The sequence below is a fragment of the Cupressus sempervirens genome, chromosome 3 (genome assembly GCF_028749045.1).
Source record: "Cupressus sempervirens isolate cs-2001-9-10 chromosome 3, ASM2874904v1, whole genome shotgun sequence".
NCBI lineage: Eukaryota > Viridiplantae > Streptophyta > Pinopsida > Cupressales > Cupressaceae > Cupressus > Cupressus sempervirens.
This window is the reverse complement of record NC_143120.1, coordinates 1,113,013,671-1,113,038,319: the sequence shown is the minus strand read 5'-3', so window position 1 is coordinate 1,113,038,319 and position 24,649 is coordinate 1,113,013,671. Positions and strand designations below refer to the sequence as shown.

At 34.1% G+C, this 24,649-nt stretch overlaps 1 pseudogene; it reads left to right on the top strand.

Moving 5' to 3' along the window:
• Positions 1–21,981: 21,981 nt before the first annotated feature.
• Positions 21,982–23,701, top strand: LOC149570684 (hyperosmolality-gated Ca2+ permeable channel 4.1 pseudogene; annotated as a pseudogene).
• Positions 23,702–24,649: the final 948 nt, after the last annotated feature.

The window sequence follows — 24,649 nt, the reverse complement described above, 5'->3', positions numbered from 1 at the left end:
ATAGGAGACAAAATTTAGAGATGTAGATGTTGCCCAACATTACTTTGTATTTATCTTCCTTGAAAATAATACATTAATGGTACAAACTCAAAATAAATCAATATGTGACAAAATTTCATTCAAGGTTCATTTATATTCTTAGACTTGCAAAATTGAATTGACACAAAGACAACTAGACCAACTATAGACAATAGCATAGACACTAAAAAATATATAGAATTTGGACCTTCCTCTAGCCTTGGAAACTCACTTATATATTGTGAGATGCAAGAAGCTATGAGCATAGAGGGAAAACGATTGTTGTCCTTAGAGAAAAAGAAAGACAAAAGGAAAAAAGTTGTTATTGTCACAAAAAGATAAAACTTGGTGCTTTCTTGCATCTTTGCAACATAATGTCTTTGTCATAGATCTTCTTGTGGTGGGACCAATTCTATTGTAGCAATTTCTTGTTGATCCACTATATCTGGTGATTGGCTCTATTGCATCCATTGATCTTCCAACTGTGGGACCATTTGCACATGATGTGTCATGTTCTAATATCTGGACGTTAATTATAATTGGTTGATCACCTCCCAAACCATGAGTTTGAGAGGCCATGCCCATGTTTGCAATTGGTTTTACTTTATTTATTCCTTCTAGTTGAATTGATAGATCAACTAATTGCACCTTTCTATGAAGAAATATTTGTCCATGTTTTCTACTTCAAATGCCATTACAATAACTATGTTAATGGAGCATAATCAATTACCCACTCATTAAAAAGTGTATCATTAGGAAAACTGAAACTCAATATTTCTAGTTCCTTTATCAAGACACTTCTTCCAATTCTCCTTATTTCTTCAAAATTTTGTTTAAAGAATCAAAAAATGATTGTACTTGTACCACTACCTCTATAGTTTTGGAAAACCAAATATACATTTTTTATCATTTACAACTATATTAAGTTTGATGCTCATTAATTCATTTAACCCTTTGGCCCATTCCTCCTTTTCCTTTATCTAGTCTATACCTTTGAGTACATGTGGAAAAGGATCAAAAATTTTACTAAGGTACTTTAGGAAGAAATTATTTATCCTTCTCTAAATTAATTTCTCTTATGGTAAAAATCTAAGAGATCAATACCCTAGTGAAAAGTTCTTTCCTCTTCTTTAGAAAAATCTATAACATGATAGAAAAGGGTTGTAATGGTATCATCCCTACTAATCCATTTATTTAAAATTGGCCTTAAAGTTTCCCCATTGTTTATTAGCTCATTCCATATCTCTATTAATTTTGACAATTCTAAATAAAATGAGGGCCAACCTACCCTGTCTACTATATATAAATTTGTATCTCTTATCATGTTTTCATGCTTAATGCCCAATTCCACATGCAATGACAATATTTTTTGCATTCTCCTCATCAAGCTCCTCTTTTGTATACATTTGTGGCTCTGGAGGAGTACTTGGAATTTCTACAATTGGGATAGTATTGAAAGGTGGTACTGGAGGAGGAGGATAAGAAATCTTGTGGCTGCTAGACTGTCCTTGATGTCCTATCATTATATTATCAAGGTTAATCCTTTTCTAGACTTCCCTATTATAGGAATATTTTAACTTTCCTAGTAGTGACTAAAGTGAGAGTGGCTATTTCAAAATTTAATTTTTCTGCCTCATCCTTTGGATTATCCTCTACTCTTTTGACAATCAAGTTACCCATTAATTCAAAATCATTAGTTTGAGAATAGCTAGCTCTAGATTCTCTTTTTAATGACCAAATAACTAAGGCAAAATGGTCTTTATTGTATTTAGCACCACTGAATACCCTTTTCTTTTTCTCTTCAGTACTCAACTTCTTTGTAACAATATTAAAAACCATTACATCTGTAATGTCCCAACTTGGAAAAAGTAGAACTCCAGATGATTCAATCATTCTTCTTCCTTCTTGAGGAGTCATACTAGTAAATTCTTGCATCATTTCCCCCTAGATATCATCTTGTATGACTAATTCCTCTTTCTCTAGCTTCTTAGTTTTCATTTTATTGCATCTTTCCTCAAAATTTTCAATATTCATTCTCCATGCAAATTGGTAGAAACCCCTTAACTTCACAAAGTTTTCATCTAATAAAAATTCATGGCTAGCCCATTCTATTACAAGATCTAGCTCTATTTCTTTGAAATCAGCCACAGTCAATTCCAGGCTGGGTATAGGAGGTTCTATGGGATTTCCTTCTTCAAGTTCTATAGTGGTGATGAACACTCCCCTGTGAGATCCAAGTTTCTCAATTTTCTCTCCAGTGAGTTGTTCTTGTCCTAGGGGAGATTGGGATGGTGTGTAATCTTCCCCTTGTGACATCTGCCTCTCTTGTATTTTTTTCCCATAGCCCTAGTAGTTTTTATGGACTCAAACCTCCTTAATTTTATTCTCTATTATCATCTTGTAGCATTCAATGTTTCATTGATAGCCCTTAGATCTCTGAGTGATTACCCTCAGAATATTAACCTTGAAAAATGCTTAGAGCACCTTGGAGACTCTTTGATATGGGGTGGCCATAAATGATGGAGGCTCTTTATGGTTAGAACAAGGGTATCACTAGGGTTCACCCACCTAGCCAAAGATAATGGCACTAATAATTCGATGCCAAGATAAGTGGTTTCAAAGTTATGCTATGATGCACCTATGAACTGAAGCACACTTCAAGTTTTGGCATCGAGCGAGATCATTGTGCAAAATCCAGATAGAATGTGATCTCTCAAAAATGTGATAGATTATTTTAGGCCTTGACATGACCATTCTATATCATTCAATAGCCCTCATGAGCTTCGAGATATGACCCTCAGAAGATCAACCTCAAAACACACTTAGAGCACATTGGAGAGTCTTTTGTATAGGGTGGCCATGAATGATGGAGGATCTCCATGGCTAGAACAAGGGTGTCAAAAAGGTTCACTTGACCATACAAAGCTAATATCTCTGACAATTTGATGCCAAGATCAAAGATTTCAAAGTTACATTGTGATGCACCTATCAACTGAGGCATACTATGAGTTTTGGCATCAAGTGAGATTGTTGTGCCGAATTCAAATGAAATATGATGTCTCAAAAATGAGATAGGTTATTTTAGGCCTTGACATGATCATCCTATAGAATTTGACATTTTATTGATAGCCCTCATGAGCTCTGAGTTACGACCCTTGGAATATTAACCTTGAAATGCACTTAGAGCACCTTGGAGACTCTTTGGTATGGGGTGGTCGTGAATGATGGAGGCTCTTTGTGGCTGGAAAAAAGGTGTCACTAGGGTTCACCCACCCATCTAGATCTAATGGCACTATAGATTCAATGCCAAGATCAATGGTTTCAATGTTACATTGTGATGCACCTATGAATTGAGGTACACTGCAAGTTTTTGCATCGAGTGAGATCACTATGCCAAATCCAAATAGAATGTGATCTCTCAAAAATGAGATAGGTTATTTTGGGACTTGGCATGAGAATCCTACAACACTCAACATTTCATCAATAGCCCTCATGAATTCCAAGTTACAACCCTCAGAAGATCAACTTCAAAATGCACTTAGAGCACCTTGGAGACTATTCAGTATAGGGTGGCTACGAATGATGGAGGCTCTCTGTGGCTGAAACAAAGGTATCACTAGGGTTCAACCACCCATCTAGAGCTAATGGCACTAATGATTTGATGCCAAGATCAGCGGTTTCAAATTTACTTTATGATGCACCTATGAACTAAGGCACACTGTAAATTTTAGCATTGAGCAAGATCATTGTGCCAAATTCAAACAAAATGTGATCTCTCAAAAATGAGATAAGTTATATTAGGCCTTTGCATGACTATCTTGTAGCATTTGACATTTCATCGATAGCCCTCACGGCTTATGAGGTACAACCCTTGGAAGATCAACCTTGAAATGCACTTAGAGAACCTTAGAGACACTTTGGTACATGGTGGCTACAAATAATGGAGACTCTCCATGACTAGAAGAAGGGTATCACTAGGGCTCACCCTCCCATCTAGAGCTAATGGCTGATGCCAAGATCAATGATTTCAAAGTTACGTTGTGATGTACCTATGAATTGAGGCACACTACAAGTTTTGGCATCAAGTGAGATTATTGTGCTGAATCCAAATAGAATGTGATCTCTTAGAATTTAGATAGGTTATTTTAGGCCTCAGCATGACCATCCTATAGCATTTGATGTTTCATCAATAGGCCTCATGAGCTCCAATTTATGACCCTTGGAAGATCAACCTCGAAACATAATTAGAGCACCTTAGAGACTCTTCGATACAGGGTGGTTGTATATGATGGAGGCTATCTATAGACAAAACAAGGGTGTCACTAGGGTTCACCCACCTATCTGGAGTTAATGGCGTTGATGATTCAATGCCAAGATTAGTGGTTTCAAAGTTACATTGTCATGGGCCTATGAACTAAGGCACAATATGAGTTTTGGCATCGAGAGAGATCATAGTGCCAAATCCAAACAGAAAGTGATCTCTCAAAAATAAAATAGGTTATTTTAGGCCTTAGCATGACTGTCCTATAGAAATTGACATTTCATCGATATCCCTCATGAGATCTAAGTTAAAACCCTTGAAAAATCAACCTTGAAACAAACTAAGAGCACCTTGGAGACTCTTCAATACAGGGTGGTCGTGAATGATGAAAGCTCTCTGTGGCTAGAACAAGGGTGTCACTAGGGTTAGTATAAAGTAAAAACATTATTTTTTGGCATTGGGCATAGTGCAAGTTTGGTGTTAGTATGTATTAAAATCATCATTTTTTAGGTCCCTCCACATAAATTGCATTAAGTAAAATCATCTTTGTTTCTTACATTAAATCAACAAGTTTATATTTACAATATCCCAAGCATTTCATAATTATTACATCAATACACAACTACCAAAATTCATAGTGTCAAAAATAGAATAGATTTTTCTTCATTCTACTCATTTATTTTTTTTATCTTTGTGCATGGATACTCTTCATGATGTACCTACATTCCAATATCATAAAAAATATCAGTAACTTATTGTATTAAACAAGATAATCATTGGTTCACCGAATCATTATGAACAAAATAACATAAGAAGTAAATATACCTAGTTGAGTGTTCCCTTAGGGTCCTCTCTCTATTTTAGGGTCTCCAGTAGAAATTCATGATCAACATTAGTAATAGTAAAAATTTCTTTTACTTTTGGTCTTCCTTGATGCTTCAACAACTTCACATTTGTTGCTATAATAAGATGCAAACATATGAGAATTATTTTGTGCTTTTAATAGTCTTTGAATGAAGGAATTTGATTCATTCTAGGTATGTATGTCTGCACCCATGTTCTAGCAATAACCACTAAACTAGTAGGATATATGAATCCATCATCATCTATGATCAATTGTGTAAGCTTTTATTTACCTCTTACACAATGTGCTAACCAATAATTTGATTTCTCATCATTCCCCTATAGTGCAACCAATGCAATGACATGTCCTAGTTGAAGAAGATCTAATAGATGGTTATGCTCAAATGAATTTTTTAGGTCATCATTTCTGATAGAGGGTATGATAGAAAATGAAGTAAGATAATGTGGAGCCCATATATCCACCCACTTGCTCAACTCACAGTGATCCCAATCACACTAAAAACAACTAGGACAAAAACAAGCTAGTTATCATGTCCAAATGGTCCATGTACTAGAATCAAAGCTTCAGAATGAATGCTTTTTTGATGAGTCCCTCACTATAGCACAATTTGATCTATCACCTATGGACCCTTCCTCAACCAACCAAAATAACCTGCATACTACTAAATCAAGAGTCCCCCTAATGATAATGTTGAACTACACCAATCAACAATGCTATGAGCATCAAGAAGGTTTACTCTTGAAATCTTCATTTTCTCCTTAACTAGAGCTCTCTTCACACATGCTCCTACTCCATCATGTTCCCCTTTCCCATGGTTGGACTCAAAAAAAATCCAAATATGAGGAATACCCCTCTATAAATGCATCCTACACAACTAATAAAACATGCAAGCATTCTTGAATTTACCTATACAATTATCTGACCAAATGATATGTCTATGCATAGCAATATCACGCTCCTATAAGAAATCAAAATAATTCTTGAAGAAATGTTGCACAAACTTGTGAGAGTGAGATCTATCATCACCCATACAAAAATGGCACTCTCTAATAATCTTTTCATTATCTTTTGCACTATGAGGGGCATATCTATATGTTATGTGGACAAAAATGGCAATCTAAATGGAGTTGTAATACTGAGATTATGTCTCATTTTGAGGCTGCAATATATAGTTCTTAGCAAAGTAAACAAATAATATAATAGTGCCAATAGGAAAATTCTCCTTACACATTCTAAATTGTTGATCCAACTACTAAGACCTGTGACTATGTCTTGCATACTTGTAGAAAATATTTGTCTTGAAATCTGAAATAAAATTAGCCACATTGATTTCTTTTGCAACTAATTCACATCTAGAGCCCTCACCCCCACTCTTCAATGTGTATTTCACCATTTCATATACCATTTTTCTTACTATTATCTTTCCAAGATCTTGTTTGCACCCCTCATGGAAACATGTGTCAAACTTGGATAAGCCACCACATTTTGAACACTTCTCACTTAAGGAAGCATTTCTATAACATAGACAACCATCAACTCTACAACATCAAAATTGATCTAGCAAGTCCCTTGATTATTTTGGAAGCCCACTAACACCACAATTCTCCAAAATTTCTTTACTATGAAAAGTAGAACGGATGAAGCATAATAGTTCATAGTGAATAGAAAACTTGACATGATATTTGCAACAATGTGTATTTCAAATTTTAAGTGATACATGATAAAATGGCTTCAAAGATTCAAAAGCCCTTTGTGATATGTTCAATCTTGGATGACTCTTTCTAAATTCTTTGAACAACATAGTTTGACTTACCTCCAAATAATCTTTAGGATGTGGTGTGTAGTCTCTAATGCCAATTGTCAACTTTAACATGTCTTTAGCATTGGGTGATACTCTTGAGCTAGAGTGCCAAAATTGTGTAATTTCTACCTTCACATCGTCAGGTAGCTTCTTATGAGAATGTGGAAGTCTCCCACCAAAAGCCCATGTTTCATTTTCAAAAGGATCATTAATTCTCTCTCGTCTACTAAGTGCTCTTCTCAAAGTAGTATGGTTTAGGTTCAAGTCAATACAAGTTTGTCTCATATATCTACCCCTTCTCAAATGATGACTTCCCAAAGAGGTTGTAATAACCCTTTGAGGAGTTTTCTCATCCTTCTCCCTAATATTTTTCCCAATGCTATTGAGAGCACTAAAAAGATTCTTCACAATAATGGAATTTATTTCCAATTTTTTATTGACATGAATCTTTAATTTGGAAAGCATAGGTCTCTCATCTTTTGCATCTTTAATAAGTGCATAAAAAGTTGACATTGCTCCACCACTACCTTATTGTCAAAAGATATATTATATAGTCTTGAAGTCCATAACTGAATGGTTCTTTCTAATTTTTTCCCTTCCAAATTGGTTATAATCATTTCATCAATTTTAATTATCCATTTTGGTGTTCTAGAACCTTCATGTTGATTATAATTAGGAGATATGTAATGTTCCTTTGCATTGTCATTTTCGACATGGTCAATCATGCAATTTACATTATGAACTGGTAAAATTTCATTCTCCAAATTTTTATTCTCTAAATTTTCAATCTTGACATTATCATTATCAATTGGTACATTTTCATTCCCCAATTTTACATATTCATTATCTGACTCTATTATTTCACCTTCAATCAATACATCATCAACTTGACTCACATTTAACATACGTTGTCTTTTCCTTCGGTGATTTACCTTATCCCTTTCCCTATATGTTGCAATATCTTCATTTGATACCTTTCTTTTGCATTTAGCCTTTCTATGACTACTGCTCCCCATTTAGAAAATAATATCAGAAACCTAATCATACATTATAGAACCTTTTTCAATCATATGGGCCCCAAGAAATCATTTTTCTCTAAATCCATGAAAATGACCACCAAAAAATGTGATTGTCAAGTTTGCAGTGACAGAGAATATTTTGAAAAAAGCATGTTAGTATTTTGGGTACCTAATCCCATATCAGGTATCTAATCCCAAATCAGATACCCGATATGATATCAGGTACCTAAAATGGATGCCTAAATTTTGGAGGGAAGTCAAAATTTGGAAAGTGTGGCAATGTGAACAAATTTGTACAAATGTTATTATATATTAGTATTTTATTAAATATGATATTTGTATATAATTATTATTGTGAATATTATTATTATGATTTTTACTATTGTTATTTACTAGACGAGAGAGAATTGATATTTAGGAAAAGCATTCAAAATTAAAAAAAAATTGTACCATTGAATTTTAAAATAGGATTTTATATTTAGTAAAAGCATTTTGAATTTAAAAAATTGTACCGTTGAATTTTAAAATAGGTTATAGTTGTAGACGCTCCATTTTTTAACAATTATATATGGACATTGATGACAAGTCCGATGAATAAGAATTTCAATGTTAATTGTTCTAGATGAGATATGGCACTAGAAATCTCATGTCTCTATTAATTGTTCGAGGATGCTATCTATAATTGGTGATCAATTTGGGCTAACTAAAATAGTGGATTAGATTTCAAATAAGGTTTAGGTGGATCTAGTATCCATTTGCATTGGAGTTGTCAAAGATTTAAATTTTTTGGTTGATTAGAAATGTATAGTGTGTGGGTGTCATGAGAGGATGTTTAATTTTTGAAGCCCAGGAACCTCATCATCTTTGAAGAGAAGAATGAGGCATCTGTGTGAGCTCTCAGACCATCTATCATATCTAGTCTTGAACATGGTGGATAGTGACTCACCTTGATCCCAAAGAATGGCTTCTCTCCTCCTATAAATACCTCATTTATGTGATTCTTCTCCAGCCCCAAGTTCAAGCTTATTATCTCCAGTAGTCTCTTTGCAAGTTTTTAGATTTCTTGCTGAAGTTCCTCCATGGTTTCCCTGCATATAAACAAAAACCCATTTATTAGGTTCTCAAAACATCTATAGATTCCAATTTTATGTCCTATTATGAAATTTAAATGTGAAACTCTAATAATTTCTAGGAATGTGATACTAGATTTCTATAATCTGTAATATTCTATTTATGCTTCTAGGTGTGTGTGTGTGTGTGTGTGTGTGTGTGTTTTAACATCAAAACTTTTTGGATCATACTCAATGAGCTATCCTCATGATAAGAGACCTGAATGATCTACATTCTTAGTTCTCTTATCTTGATGATGGATCATTGAATACGATCCCAAATGTTTTGACACTAAAAAATTCATACACAATCTTACCTAGAAGCATAAATAGAATGTTATTTTATGTCCTCTCACTTTTCTTATAATCTCCAAAATTTTATTAAAATGAGGAACATAAATGTACTTGAAATAGTAGGGTTGTTGTGGCTAAGAACTTGTCTTTGGCAGGTCGCTAATCATGAAAATGTCTTCCCAATCAACATCACTAATCTTCTATGATTTTGTAGGAATTCTACCCATCTATTTGTCCAATATCAAATTGTTTAGTTTTTTTACCATGGGAGACTCGTTGAAGCTTTTCTCTATGTTGATCTTGTAGCTCTCTTTGCATAACTTCTTCACATGATCCATTAGGCTGTGACTTATGCCATGGTTCAAAAGCTAAGAAATCCAAAAATGCCATGGTTCAGTTTTCTCTCGTCTACTAAATGCCATGGTTGTGTTGGTGTTTGAAAATGTTACCCATTTCCAATTACCCTAATGAGAACAAGATGCATCTAGGGGCAGCTAACTCCCATTATCAACACATCCATTCAGACACCAGGCCAACTATAAGGAACGACCCTTCTTCTTCTTCAGGCTCTGCAAAACCTAGGTGGGTAGACCTATAGATTCTTTATATGGTACCAAATGTCAAAGCATACACTGAATCTAATGAAGCAGATAAAAAACCCCTAAATCTTCTACACTCAACCAGGAATCACAAACATGAAATAGCTAAGAACATAACTCATGAAACTGGCAAGCTAAGTGCGGGTTAACATTGAACAGCTTTCAACATAAAAGGGAAAATTGATTTAATATGTTGATATCAGCAAGACCCAAGTATGAGCAACAGAACTTAATGATCCTATCTTTGACCAGTGCCTTACCTATTGGGCCATTAAATGAGTCATAACCATACATCTCCTGGAATCCTCAAACGTATCTCTACATTAAGATCCCTGATCTATCTTTCACCTTGTGAATAGACATCTTCTACAGAATGAATCTCATACTCAGAAAATCCTATCATGAAATCTGCAAACCCTGTGACAAATATCAAGCAATTACATGGTTCTTTGTTCCATAAGCAAGACATTTTAACCACATACATTTCAAAATGTAATGCAACCTAATTCATGCTCTTTGATCACAAATTAGAAGAAATAACAGAGCCATAATCAGGAGACAAGATTCAAATTGAACTTCAAACTTTTGCTGCACTTTATTTGTTTTCCTTGAAATCAAATACATGAAATGTACAGAAAATAACTCATAGATCACCCAACAGAAAAGAACTATCTGTAAAACTTAAAATGCTGTTCAATACAAGAAGAAATGCTGAAGAATGGTTTCTCAGTGCAAAAACTGGAACCCCCATAATGGAAGCAAGAAAGAAAGATATAGAAGAGAAAGAATTCCTGGATCTGTTCTGAAGATGACAAGTGTCCACTTGAAATTCAATCTTCTGTAACTGAATAACTTCTTCCTTCCATCTCCCATTCTGATTTGATTTTGTTTCATCATTAATCTGTAACAAACTTGCAAAATATCCTTGCCTAATGATGAAAACCCTTTACTTGCCAAAATATCTGACTTCCCCATGAAAAAGCCAGTGAAAATGAGTTTTTTACTGAGTAAATCTGAACAAATTTGACCCTAACTGCATTTCCATTGTCTTCTACTGATATCCAGGTCACTATCTTGACAAAAAATCAAAGCTGAACTTCATGGTTTGAAAATGGTGGCACTTTAGGTACCTGATAGAAAACTTCGTGTAGCTCAAACTGACTGATACCTGTGCAAAAACTAACTCCATAATTGGAAATTTTGTCTTCTCCCGATTCCGGCGATATATGATAAGGCATATCTAGCCTCTTGAAAACGCCTGAAATCTTCGTTTGAAAAATAGTCCTCTGGAAGAGACATCAGGTTTGCACATCTTTGAATTTAAAATCCAAATTTTTTTAATAATCTAATGTCTTAACATTAGAATTAAAGGCCTGTTTGATTTTAAAAAATGACGTGCATTTTCAACAAAAATAATAATAAAATATTATTATTTTTAACTCTGCAAATTTTCCTGACCCTTTGAATCCGTGGTCAACTTTCAGTCATCCTCTCACTACTTCGCCATGTTGATTCTCGTGCCTCTTCTGCTTTGGCAAAGTAGCGACGCCCATTAGATCTTGTTTGCCATCGCTGGATTTCTGAATTTTCTGGTGACCTCGCCACCTCGCCAACCGGAGTTCCCAAATTTTTTCGGCTAGCGAAGTGGCGACTAGCTAGAATTCTGATTTTCCGATCACCTTATTCCGCTGACATCATCAGCTTTGACTTGCATTGACCGCCAAAATTTATTCATTTTGACCCGCAGGCCCCACGCAAGGTTAAGCTCTACCTTTAGAAGGCTTTGTCTCAAAGACACCTTATCTTCCGTGTTGAATAGTACTTAAAGACTTAAAATGTTTTCCCACGGGCCATGTGGGATTTTAGCATTCAAACTCTTTTAAATCCCCACCACTTTGCGACTTCAAATCTCTGTTCTTACCCTTATTCCTTCACATGGGTTCCTTTGAAGTCATCTCTTGTTATAGATGTCACATCCGCTGCATTCTCATTAACGTGGGATATAGGCGAACATTCATTCTTAAAAATTTTTGTAGGCTCCCTCCCTTACTCGCAAACTGTGGCACCGATTAATGTGGAGACCCTACCTTATGCGTGAGGCTGTGAACTTGTATAGTATAAAACTGAAGATGAAACCCACCCCTCCATATGAGTGGGCTCTTCCAACATGACTTTCATCGCTTCCTTCATCTTTATGTGCAGTGGTTACCTTTAAACAATGCGTGATCTCCTTTTTAAGGGCGTGGAAGGCTCCTTGTTTGGCTTGCGTGGAGTTAACATGCTTCTTAATACATGAGTCTATTTCTACTTTAGCTGGCTGCCTTCAGCCTTTTGACGCTGGCCATCCTCTGCCTCTGTTCTCCTGTGTGAGAGCCTCTCCATATTATGAGAGCCTCTGCTTTGACAGTAAGGATGATGACAGTGTTTCGGTTGGTGGAGAAATTGAGTTAACAGCTGATCAGAGTCCTAGCGATGATGGCCACTGCAAAATCCCCATAGAAAAATGTGACGTGATTATTGAACAGAATCATTTTTGCTTATGTTCTGCACATGCAGGATCAGATCTCAAAATCAGTGGCTATACTTCATCAGGCTCAGATTAGTCTCCAATAAGTTCCGATTCAGATACACAGGTATGTTTTCTTAACCTCTTAACCATGCCTCGTTATCTTTGTGGGTATGTGAGTCTGAACGTATTTGTTAAGTTTTATGTTTTTCATCTAATATCCAGGAACGGACAAGTAGAATAATTTTCAAGCTTTTTTGGCAGAGATCCAAGTGATTTTCCCCAGATGTTGCGAACCCAGGTGAGCATTGTGGTGTGGTGGAGTTGCTAATGAAAACCCTCTTTTCAACTGAATCACCTTTTTTCCAGTATCTCTTTCCATCTTATAATTGAGAACATATTAATATCCTTTTTCTTTTGTTGTCTGAAGCAGATATTTGAGTGGTTGTCCCACAGCCCATCAAACATGGAGAGATATATAAGGCCTGGTTGTGTGATACTCACTGTATTTGCATCCATGCCTTCAGTTGCATGGGATCAGGCATGTGCATTATCATAAGTTTTTGAAGCAATTAAAATTCCACATTTTTAGTGTGATGTTAATTTGAGGGAGATTGGCTATTAACTTCTATCTGTTTGTATTGCAGTTGAAAGGAGATTTGCTAGAACACATGAAATTGTTGCTTTTTAAGGATTGTAGTAATGATTTCTGGAAAAATGGACGAATAATAGTTCACGCTGAATAGCAATTGGCTTCGTTAAAAAATGGTATGCACCTGATCTTCTCGACAAAGATTTGATTTTGAATCCTTGGCAATATGTATCCCAAGTCTATGCCAATAGCAATGATAATTTCTCATTTCTATTGAAAACTTCACTGCAAGCAAGATTCAGTTATGCAGATCTTGCAGGTCAAGAGATGCTCCTAAAATAGTTTCGGTCAGGCCTATTGCAGTAGTGGCTGGTGAAGAAACTAGGCTTATTCTCACAGGCTACAATTTGATGGTTCCTGGTACAAAGTAAGCTCTTGTTAAATTTTTTAGGGATACATAATCAATAGATATTTCTAGAATTGAGATGTTTGATGCAGTGCTTATATTCATTTTGCGATATTGGATGCAGAATCCTTTGTGCTTATAGGGGAAAATATATTTCAGAAGAAGTTGTTCCAGAAAATCATCAAGTGTGCAATGTCACTCCCATCAACAAGAATGCTCCAATTGAACATAAATTCTCAGGGGGACCAGAACAGGCTCTCAAACCTGACCCATTGATTCTTTGGTTCGCACTTTTGCAACATGTCAAAAATCATCTCATGATGAATTCAGGGTCAAAAAATATCGACTATCAAAATTGCCTTCTCAAAATACCTGCAAGTAAACATGTTAGAAAACAACAAACTGGGTTTGGATTTGGCTTGGAAAATTAGGCAAATGGGCACATGGGAAAACAAAAATTTGGGGCATTAAAACTCTGTCATGAGGTGAGTATGACTATGCAATTTTGGCTCATGACGAATAACTGGGCGCAAATGGCGGACGGTCAAAGTGGGCTACTCAAAATTTTGCAATTAGGAATAATGACTGAAAAGCGATTTTTGAAAACAGAATTGACCCAGAAAAGTGTGCATATGGATTAGTCATGATTTAAAACTGGGCACACTTAAAGTACTTTCAGTATGGAACACAGGAAAACCAACCATTCGATCACACCTATCACAGATCAGGAGATATGACGTCCCGAACAGGGGTTACAATCGATCTGCAATTACTGACACCAGTTAAAACTTATAAATTGCGTTTGGAATCACGCTTGAAAACTGACCAAACGGATTTGTCAAGACTTAAAAAATGAAACATAAGAAGTCTCTGAAGTCAACTACGCAATGCAAAAGGAAATTTAGCATTTTAGTCAACTGGGTCAAAGTTATAGCACGTCAAACAGGGCTTCCCGAAAATGTGTGCAAAGTGAAAAAGCATGAAAACAACGACTAACCAACTTTGAGGGGTTCAAAACCTAGTCAAACGAATTTTTCATGACTTGAAAATTGAAACATATGTTCTCCATTATGGATACTAAACGTCCCCAAAGTGGCAGGTCATGAGACATTTCTGGGTGTGAGATATTCATTTACAAACAAAGCCACCTGTCGCTGTTTGACACTTAGGGCAGAATTGTAAATTTGACAAATGCTTGAAACAGGACTTCGTCAAATGACTCAGAAACTCAATTTAACTTTATGAAACACTTAGGCAGGCTGAATATAGGGTGTTAGAAACATTAAACACCTTAGGGGTCTCAGATGGACAGCCGGGTACAACCAGGCACATGCATTTTAAAAGCGATTAAGGGCTTGATTTTTTCAATAGTGCTCAAAATTGACCATGCAATTTTTAGCGCCAACAGGTTGAACATTTCAAATGCATTGAAAGGGATCATAGGTTAACCTATGACCCCTTTTCACACATTTCATGCCAACATATGTCCCTAGGGGCCCTAGGACCCCTGGGGACCTATTTGGTTGTTTTGAATGTGTTGAAAGTAGTCCCCTTTTGATGTATTTCATGACAACATATGTCTCTAGAGGCCCTAGGACACTTAGGGACATTGAAAGGGTTCATAGGTTAACCTATGACCCTTTCTGATGCATTTTGTGACAACATATGTCCCTGGGGCCCCTAAGATCCCTAGAGAACTATTTGGTTGACCCCTAGGGAACTATTTGGATGGTTCAAATGCGTCAAAAGGTGTCATAGGTTAACCTATGACCCCTTTAAATGCATTTCATGATAATATATGTCCCTAAGGGCCCTAGGACCCCTAGGGACCTATTTGGTTGTTTCAAATGCATTAAAAGGGGTCATACAATAACCTATGAAGCCTTTCGATGTATTTCATGACAAGAAATGTCCCTAGGGGTCCTAGGACCTTTGGGGACTTATTTTGTTAGTTTGAATGAATTGAAAGGGGTCATAGGTTAACCTATGACCCTTTTCGATGCATTTCATGACAACATATGTCCCTAGGGGCCCTAGGACCCCTAGGGACCCATTTGATTGGTTTAAATGCATTGAAAGGGGTCATAGGTCACCCATTCTTGTACTACTATATTTAATTACTTTATAAGATTTATGTTCTTTTAAAAGTCTATTTTTATTTGATTCATTAATAATAATAATATTTATAAATAATTAAAAATATATTATACAACTATTTAATATTGTTTATTGTATTTTTGTTAATATTTTAAAATGATTATTTTGAAAAATATCATCTCTTAAATTGTTATTAGATTGATATGTAGGAAAAATTCTATTTAATGATCATTAAAATTATAATGATTTTCAACACAAAAAAATTTAATTAAAATTTTGAATAGCTCTTCTCTTAAATTAAAACCACTTTAATAGTAATGTTGTTATTCAAACATTTAATTTTTTAATATTATATATTATTTTACTAAAACATATTATAAGACCAAAATATATGAATATTAAAATCACAAACATTATAATGTTAGATTGCATGCTCTTTCTACATAGTTGACATCCTAGACATTGCTTCCAAAATCATGAAATGGCCCTTAATTTAGAATACCTTATCAATAACTTTTGTAAACATATGAAAGAGATATTATAAATTAAATATATAAGATAATTAGTCATAAACGTCTCATGTAACTAGGAAAATCCACCAAGATATGCTTTTAAGATGCCTAGAAGAGGTCACATTTAGGATTTATTCACTAGGGTTTGAAGAGGAAATTTCTAGGTGTAATGGCGATAGGAAATTTTCTTGATTTATTAGGTGATGATGATAGTAGTGACCTGATGATGGTTTTGAATGTGTAGGATATTGTTAAAAAAATACAAGGGAAAAAAAAGTGTTAGCATAGACAAGGCCAATGAGTTCTTTGAACAAATGCCAGGATTGTGAGATATATATAGAACACACATTTAACTCTCCATACTTTGGCAAGAATCCTCCCAACCCATGCCAAATGAGATCTCTAGAACATCCATAAAGCAAGAGGGATAGATAAATTTTGTAAATTTTGTCAAATTTTGTACTTGCTACTACTATGGTAGACATGTATCCAAAATGTGGAAGAATAGACAAGATGTGTGCATCAACTGTTCGACAAAATGGTTCAAAGGAATTTGATCTCATGGAATGGGTTTCTTGACAAGGATAAGCCAAACTATACATCCTTTGCCAACATGCTCTCAATATGCACCAAAATGGTAGCTTTGGAATAGTGTATGTAGATAATGGTTGCTTTGTACGATCTACTACTTCCCAAACACATATTCTATAAACCTACACCAATTGCAAAGCATAATAAGACTTTCTATATGAAACATGAAATATTTTATAGCAGAAAACATAAAAAAATCTTTAGAATTTCTCCAGATGAATAACAAAATCCAAAACAAGTCACTGAGCACTGAAAATAAGAAGGTGCAATGGAAATTATAGAAATCCCCTTCTCTTTCATACATCTCCAAAACCCTACTATTTTTTTGAACTTCTCCAAATCCACTTATTGGGGCCTTCCAGTTTAATTACCACAATAATGGAAAATGTGCTATGAATAGGTTTGCACACCATCAATATAATTGAATCTAGAATAGACAACCACAAATATCTCTATTTAGCACTTTATTAAAATAATATAATCTATAACCATAGGAGAGAAAAAAAATTCAAGACATAGTATTACTAAATGATACAGATTTAAATCAAAGATTATCTAGAAGATAAGTGATCATGCTCCTACTTTTTCTTAGACTGAGAAAATAATATGCTTAGAGATATAATCTAGAACACTTGTGATCATCCTGAATATTGAATGATCCACATGATATAGGTGCTATGGTCAAATCATCTGCAAGCACAAATAATGATAACAAAATTGAACATTTGTATATACTTTTATATGCTATTAATATCCATATTCTTAAAAATTCATGTTGATTCATCTTTTTGCATTTCCCATGAGGTAGATATAGAACATGATGGTTTGATTTCCTTATTTACATGTCAGAAAAACATCACCATTCAAAATAAGCTAGAGATTCTCCAGATTTCACACATCTAATGAAAGTCTTGCAAATGAATTACCCCACAATGTTTTTTCTTTAAATAATTTATGTCTTCTCAATTAGTTCAATCATCTAATAAGCATAGTAGAGTCTAGTATTTATGCTCTATTTAGAAGGATGCTTGTATTTTTTAATTGCATTTTCTGCTTATTGCTATTAGTTGAATCCTGATGGCTTCTTCAATTCAGCTATAGTATCATAGAGTTTATTGTTTTATATCTTCATTTGACTAGATCATTCTATTTTCCCCTACCAGGTATGGCATCAAATGTCATTTCATTCTTCATGTTGATTCAGAAAGTGGTACATGATCCTTGTTGTCTGACACCCCCTCTTTTTAATCTAGGGTTTTTTTAGTCTTCTTAGTCTATCTACAACCTAGTTTCGTTGGCACTTCCCTATGTATCTATTTCTATGGAGTCAGTGTAGGGATTGTCTCTATTCTAAATTTAATATTGTGGATTTATAGTCTTCTATGCATTTCTCAAATGAAGTATGATGTGAACTTTCTGGGTTATTTGTTATAATTCCATTTCCCCTATGTTCCTACATCTGAAGCCCAAAGATTATGCCTATGCCTAACCTCTCATTGTGATATCAAAGAAAATACCCCCTCTGTTCATCTTCTACATCATGGAGACAATTTTTTTGTTAGACACATATCCTTTTTCTTAGATCTACCTAGTTAGGTCCAAAGATTTTATATATATCTTGTCTATTTTATCGTGTGATCTATCTTCAACAACAAATTTATAGACTCTATTCCTGAGTTTAGTGTAGCTGCAATGTTGTTCCATTTTTCACACATCTCTACTCCATTGTTCTTCTAAACTTTCTTGCTTCACCCCTATGAGCATCAAAATTTTGTAATTAAGCATGCTTAGGCTGGACTAGTACTGGGATGGGTGACCTCCTGAGAAGTCCTATAGCATCACCAAGATCCAATGAGCATTAAGTGTTCCATTTATTCTCATGAGAGATGAATTTGTGTTGAATCACTACTCATGAAACATGGGTCAATGAGTTTGACACAAAAACCACATAGTTAAATCCTGATAGTAACATCACAATTTGACTTGTTGTGGAAATTATCTCCTACTTATCAAGCAATACATATGTTTCAGAATCTTGTGTTTCCAACTCAATAAGATGTTTGGCTAACTTCTTTCCAAGTTGCACATTTTCATGGACCCTACAAGCACTAAGCAAGGTGTACCAAATCAAAGCATTTGGTTCGAATGGCATTGTATACCAATTCTTGTACTCTATATATTTCCAACATAAAATATATGTTTTGTAATAAGAAATTTTAAACAAATTATGTTTTTTTTTGGTCTTAGAAAAACATTGAACAATATTCATGAAAAGATCATTCCATGTCAAGACATTAAGAGACCTATTATGCAAAATTGGACAACATTATTTCTCAACCAAGAAAGTCTAGTTAAAATGTAAGCTTGATCTCTTGAACCCTTGTATATCTTAGCACATTGCTTGATTTTGAAACCCAATGTAGAAGATATGGCATTTGTATCCATGACTGGAGCATCTGACTTGTGCTATTTTATTTCACTTGTGTGAGCTATTGTTATTCAAATTTAGAACTAAGAGATCCATCCATAATTAGAAATCTTAAGAGAAACTTTAGTTTGTTGTATTCTCCTAGCATCACAATAAGGTTATAGAGTATTGTTGTAGATGTCAAGTCCCCCAATCTAGGGCTCAATTCTCCTATCAACTAAGTTTAGATAAGTTTTAAATCATGAGGGTATCTATTGTATTATTCCAATAAGGATTTCAAAACTTCTATTTTTATAAATGGATTAACCAAAAATTGTATTTTCCATAATGTTTATAGTTTAATTTTTTAATTTCTCTTCCCCTTTTTAGGGTCCTACTTCCCTTAGTAATCATGTCATTTTCATCTCTATTGCTAAGATCCTAATAGTTTATGTTGCTGAAACTAGGTAAGTGAAGAATCATTTTTGGTATTATTGTTGGGCTGGTGAGAAATCATGTTGGTTTCCTATTTACCTTATTCATTTTGATCTAATTTGTTTAGAATTAACTTTGTTATTATTTGAATGTTTGAGAAGTTATATAATCCAAATTTGGGTTGTGAGAAAGCTTGTCTTAGTATTTGGGTAGGTGAGATTTTTTGGTATTTTTCTTTCTAAATTTCCTCCTACTTTGAAAGACATCTCACTTCAATCATCTGACTTGATCAAAAATAATTCCTCTCGAAAATAATTCATCTAGAAGTAAACTACATATAACTCTTTGTTTTGAAAAAGACAAAAATGATGAGGCACACCAATATCTTGTGTCAATAGAAGGCATAAATGATAAGATGCATATAGATAAAAGATTTTCATCTTCTGCCTTCTAAAAGTAGTTTTTGGATGTCTCGTCAACTCACAATTTTCAATAAGTATTTACAATTTATACATAGATTTCCATCCCTAAACAAAGATTTGAAATAGATTTGAATTCAAATATTTGGGATGCAAATAATTTTTCTACTAGTTTTAATAATAAAATTATTGTGAATGAAATGTGTAATAGCTATGAGAAGATTTCACTTCGATAGATTGAAGTACTCCTCTATCTTAGAAGATTTGGGCTCCCTAGTTTGTCTTAGTTATGTGTAGATTTCACTTGTATAGAGAATATTTTTTTCTTCATGTTTTTTTACTGAATTTTGAAAATGAGATCATCAAAATCCAAGTAAATCATAAGAACATAAATCCTGATAGGATCCATTAATTCTAAAACCTTCATCCTCCTAGCATAAGAAGAGCCTCTAGTATCTTATAGCCCATGAAAACTATATCGGTGATCATTTGTAGAATCTCCCTCATTATGTCATCTTTATAAGTTTCAATAGGAGCTAACATTTTGATAATGTCACTAAGATAAGTGCTAACAATAAGTCTTAGATCTTCATCTAAATTCATCATCATTTGAGATTGAACTAAAGAAACCATAGGAGTGTTTTTTACACAGTTCAAACTATTGAAGTCAAATTGGTCCAATTTTAATAGCATTTCTCTATTTCCCAACTTATTAAGAAGAATATTCTTGGATGGAGAATGATTCATAAGTTGTCTTCCCAAACAATGGAGCATGCTACTCACTTTAAGAACTTTATTGGAAGATATATATTTGAATTCTCTGAATAATTCACGACATTCAATTATTAAGTGATCCCTTTCAACTATTTTCATTCACTAAACTTCAACACACTATAAGATTCTTAAGGGAATCTTGACCAAATTAGGACTCTAAACTTCTCAATAATTCAATATTCAGACAATTTGTAAAAAATATTATGTGCGCGCTGGTTGAGAACTTCGGGCTGAATATTTTGGTTTAGGCTACTATGTGATAACTTTTAGAATTCCACTCGACATGACTCATGTTGATAAGAAGATTACATGGATATGAAAAAACAATTTGGAAGTAGCTAAGCTGCTGAAACCTTTTATGTAAGCTTCACTTTGTCTTTGAATTACTTCTTATATTTGTTATGCACATGATTATTTGGATTGTAGTTAAATCCAATTATCCAGATCCTTATATATATAATAAAGCTTGATGCCCTCGTACTAGTGGTTGACAACCCATGCTACCGATTCCCATTCTACTTAAAAATGGAGAAATTCAATCCACAAATAAATTACTTCTGTTGTGTCCTAATCTCAAATATGTTAAATTATTAGAGTACATTTTTTTAAATTACTATATGTTCAATATTCATACCAGTTGGTCATTCTTTCAAGATGTGGTTCAGAGGGACCTTGATAATTACATTGCAATACTCTGCATTCCCTCTATCATGTCCTCATTTAGATGAAATGTTGTTTATTTATAGAACTTGTTGGTTGTTAAATGATAGTTCATATTCCTTCCAATTAAAATTTTCCCAATTATCAATTTGGGTAGTTATGATGGTTCGAATTCCACTTGACATATTGTTTACACATATCGTACTTCTTGCAAAATTATCTATTCTGGAAGGCTATAATTTTAAGTAGATACAAATGACTATTAATTTTATCATTTTTAAATTGGGCTTAGTAAAATCATGATCAAATTGGATGTGTTGAAATCTTTGGAGATACGGGCTCCATCTAAGTGAATTAAAAGATGGTTATATTGTCCACTACTCTTGCAATAAAGAATCTAGAGGTATAAGGCCTTTGGCTCCTGATGCTACCTCAAATCACTTCCTACTTGAAGTTTCCCTCTACATTAGATGAATGAGGGATTTTAAAAACTCTAACATTTGTGGTCAAAATTTAGGCTCTAGCTACCAATAAATATGAGAAATTAAATACTTGCAATCTTGCACAAGAGCTGGTAAAAAATAGGGATGATATGCATAGTTGTAGACCCACATTGATGGTAGGGAAATCTTTGAGGAGTGTGAAATTTTTTAAATATTTCTACAAGAAAGATATAGCAGCCCATAATGATCTTTTTGTTGAAGAGAAACATCATGGTTCATACTACACTAGATTGAAGTATGAATGGAAGTAATTTTTTACAAAATTAAAAAGGTTCAAGGAGTGGGTTGCATTCCATTTGTGTTTAACTAATGAAGATAGATTAAGGAGACTTAAAACTCACCATAAAGAGATTAAAATTATTTTGGAATTTTTTAAAGATGGGTGAGCTCAAGATGTTGGGGTTGCATTTGTCATCTTCATTGATATCTACACTATAAACAAGGTTCTTTAGGATGCTAGAACTGAGAAAAAGAGACCATAAATGGGAAAGTTTGTTTATATTATGGAGTTTTAGGTTGAAAAAAGTTGTTGGAAGGTAGAGAGAGTACCACCAACTGATGACACATATTGGCATCATTTGGGCACTAGTAAATTTTCAAGGAAAATTTGTAGGGTGATAGTGAATGCTAACCTTCTTGTATTACTATTATTTTTCAGCTCACCACTTATAATAATAACTTCATTACAAAGTATTGGACAAATTATTTATGTAGAGGTTATGGTGGCTTGGGTGTAGAGTTCAAGCTAGGCTACAACTCTGTTCTTCTAGTTCTTACCAAATATGTTAATTTTTGTAGGCATGTACATAATTATTCATGTGGCTCTATCATCACTTTCCAAGATTGAAAGGCATTTGACTATCTCAAGAGAGCATTAGGTTGTATTGGTAAAGATTTTTCTTTTTCCTTATTAATTTGATTTTTCTACGAGTACTGGTGGAGTCATCACTAGAAGGTGCTCTCTTGAGGATGGGTTAATGCTATATGGATGGGAATGATTGCAAGAAAATTGAGGAGTATATGAGTGCATCTTTTTTGACCAATTCCTATCTATACTCTCTTGCTTTCCTAATAACAAGCACTTTTTTGGGCATATCTTTTGATTTGTTAGCTCCAATTCCATGGATAAAGAAAAAATATAATTTTTTTGGTAAGAATGGCATGTTGTAGTCTTCGCATGAAGAACATGAACAAACTAAGCTATATGTCACTAAGAGTTAAGAGGATGATTTGGAAGCATCTCTGTTATCAGAAAGTCACTTTAGTTTAAATGATGGAGATGGCTCAACACAAAAGGAGAGTGTAAATGGGCTTGATCTGTAGGGAGAATATTTATCAATCTATCCAATTAGTAGAAAGATTGTCATTGGATGATTCAGACTTTTGATTTTGCACAGTATTATGCATTCAATCTTACAATCTTTGCACTGACCCTAATTTATTCTACCTTTGCACCTCTTGTGCTACATGTAGGTTCATGTTACTTTGGATATTGGTATGTGGTGGATAAATACAATCTTCTCTTTTTGTATCATGTTCATGGACAACCTACAGACAATGATCGAAAGCTCATGACAACTATTCTAAGAATAATGTGCAACTATGTGTGATTCTATTCTTGCTATCTATGTTATTCTTCTTCTCAACCCAAGGAGATTCTAGGAAGCTATAATTTCTATGTACTTTTGTGATGACCATAATTTTTTTTTTTAATGTTTTGTAGATAAACTAATATCCTCAACAAAAACTAGTTTTCCATTAGATATACTAGAGGTTCTATGGACCATTGAAAATATTGTTGACGGACTTACAGAATATGAGGTGTATGCATAACTAAATTATGATTGGGTTGTTTCTTCTATTTAATTTTTTTCATTGAGGACCCATTTTGATTGATACTAAATGCATGTATTTCTCTCCAAATTATCTAGAACTTTCAATTTTAATCTAATTGGACTTTTATTAGGTCAGACACTTAGAAGTATGGTTGTAATGTCAAATGTATGTAACAATTGTAGGATAACTAATTTTTGTTGTTTGGGTCAAATTATGTAAAGTATATTAACTAATTTTATTTTTAGACATTTTATCTTCCCAACTCCCAAACAGACCCCCAAGCCACCTCTCCCTCTCCAAAATTGGCCAATCTTTATTACTAAAAAGAGTCATACCAAACAAGAGGCATCCTAGTTGAACCCTTAGGACCTAGCCACAATATGTAATGGCTTAATTTCATAAAGACATTAAGCATGAAAATGGTAAATATGGGCATCTGAATTGTAAATTATTTTCTTCAAATAAAATCTTCTTATTGTATACAGTTTTCTTGTTGGAATTACAAATAGAAAATGTATACTTGAGAGAGGGGGGCGGGGGGGGGGGGAGTTTAAATCTAAAGTGCTAATCTTTGAACCAATAAAAATTTTAACCTTAAAAACAATACATGCATAGATTGATTGAGATAACCTGTAAAGTAAATGCATTCACGTAAACACTTGACACAAGATATGATTACCTAGAAACCCTCCAATGAGAAGGTAAAACTGGGGTGGGGATGACATCCACAAATCTTCACTACTGCAACAATAAAGTTCATCTCTTAAGGTTACATGATTTGACCATTCTCATGATCTACCCTATGAAATGCCTACCCTATTAAAGGCTTACAAAGACTAGTAAGCCCTACTCTATTAAAGGATTTCAACACCCTATTAAAGGATTTACTAAAGCCTATTAGGACTACTTTGTTAAGATATTTTACCAAAATTACCTTTTAGGATG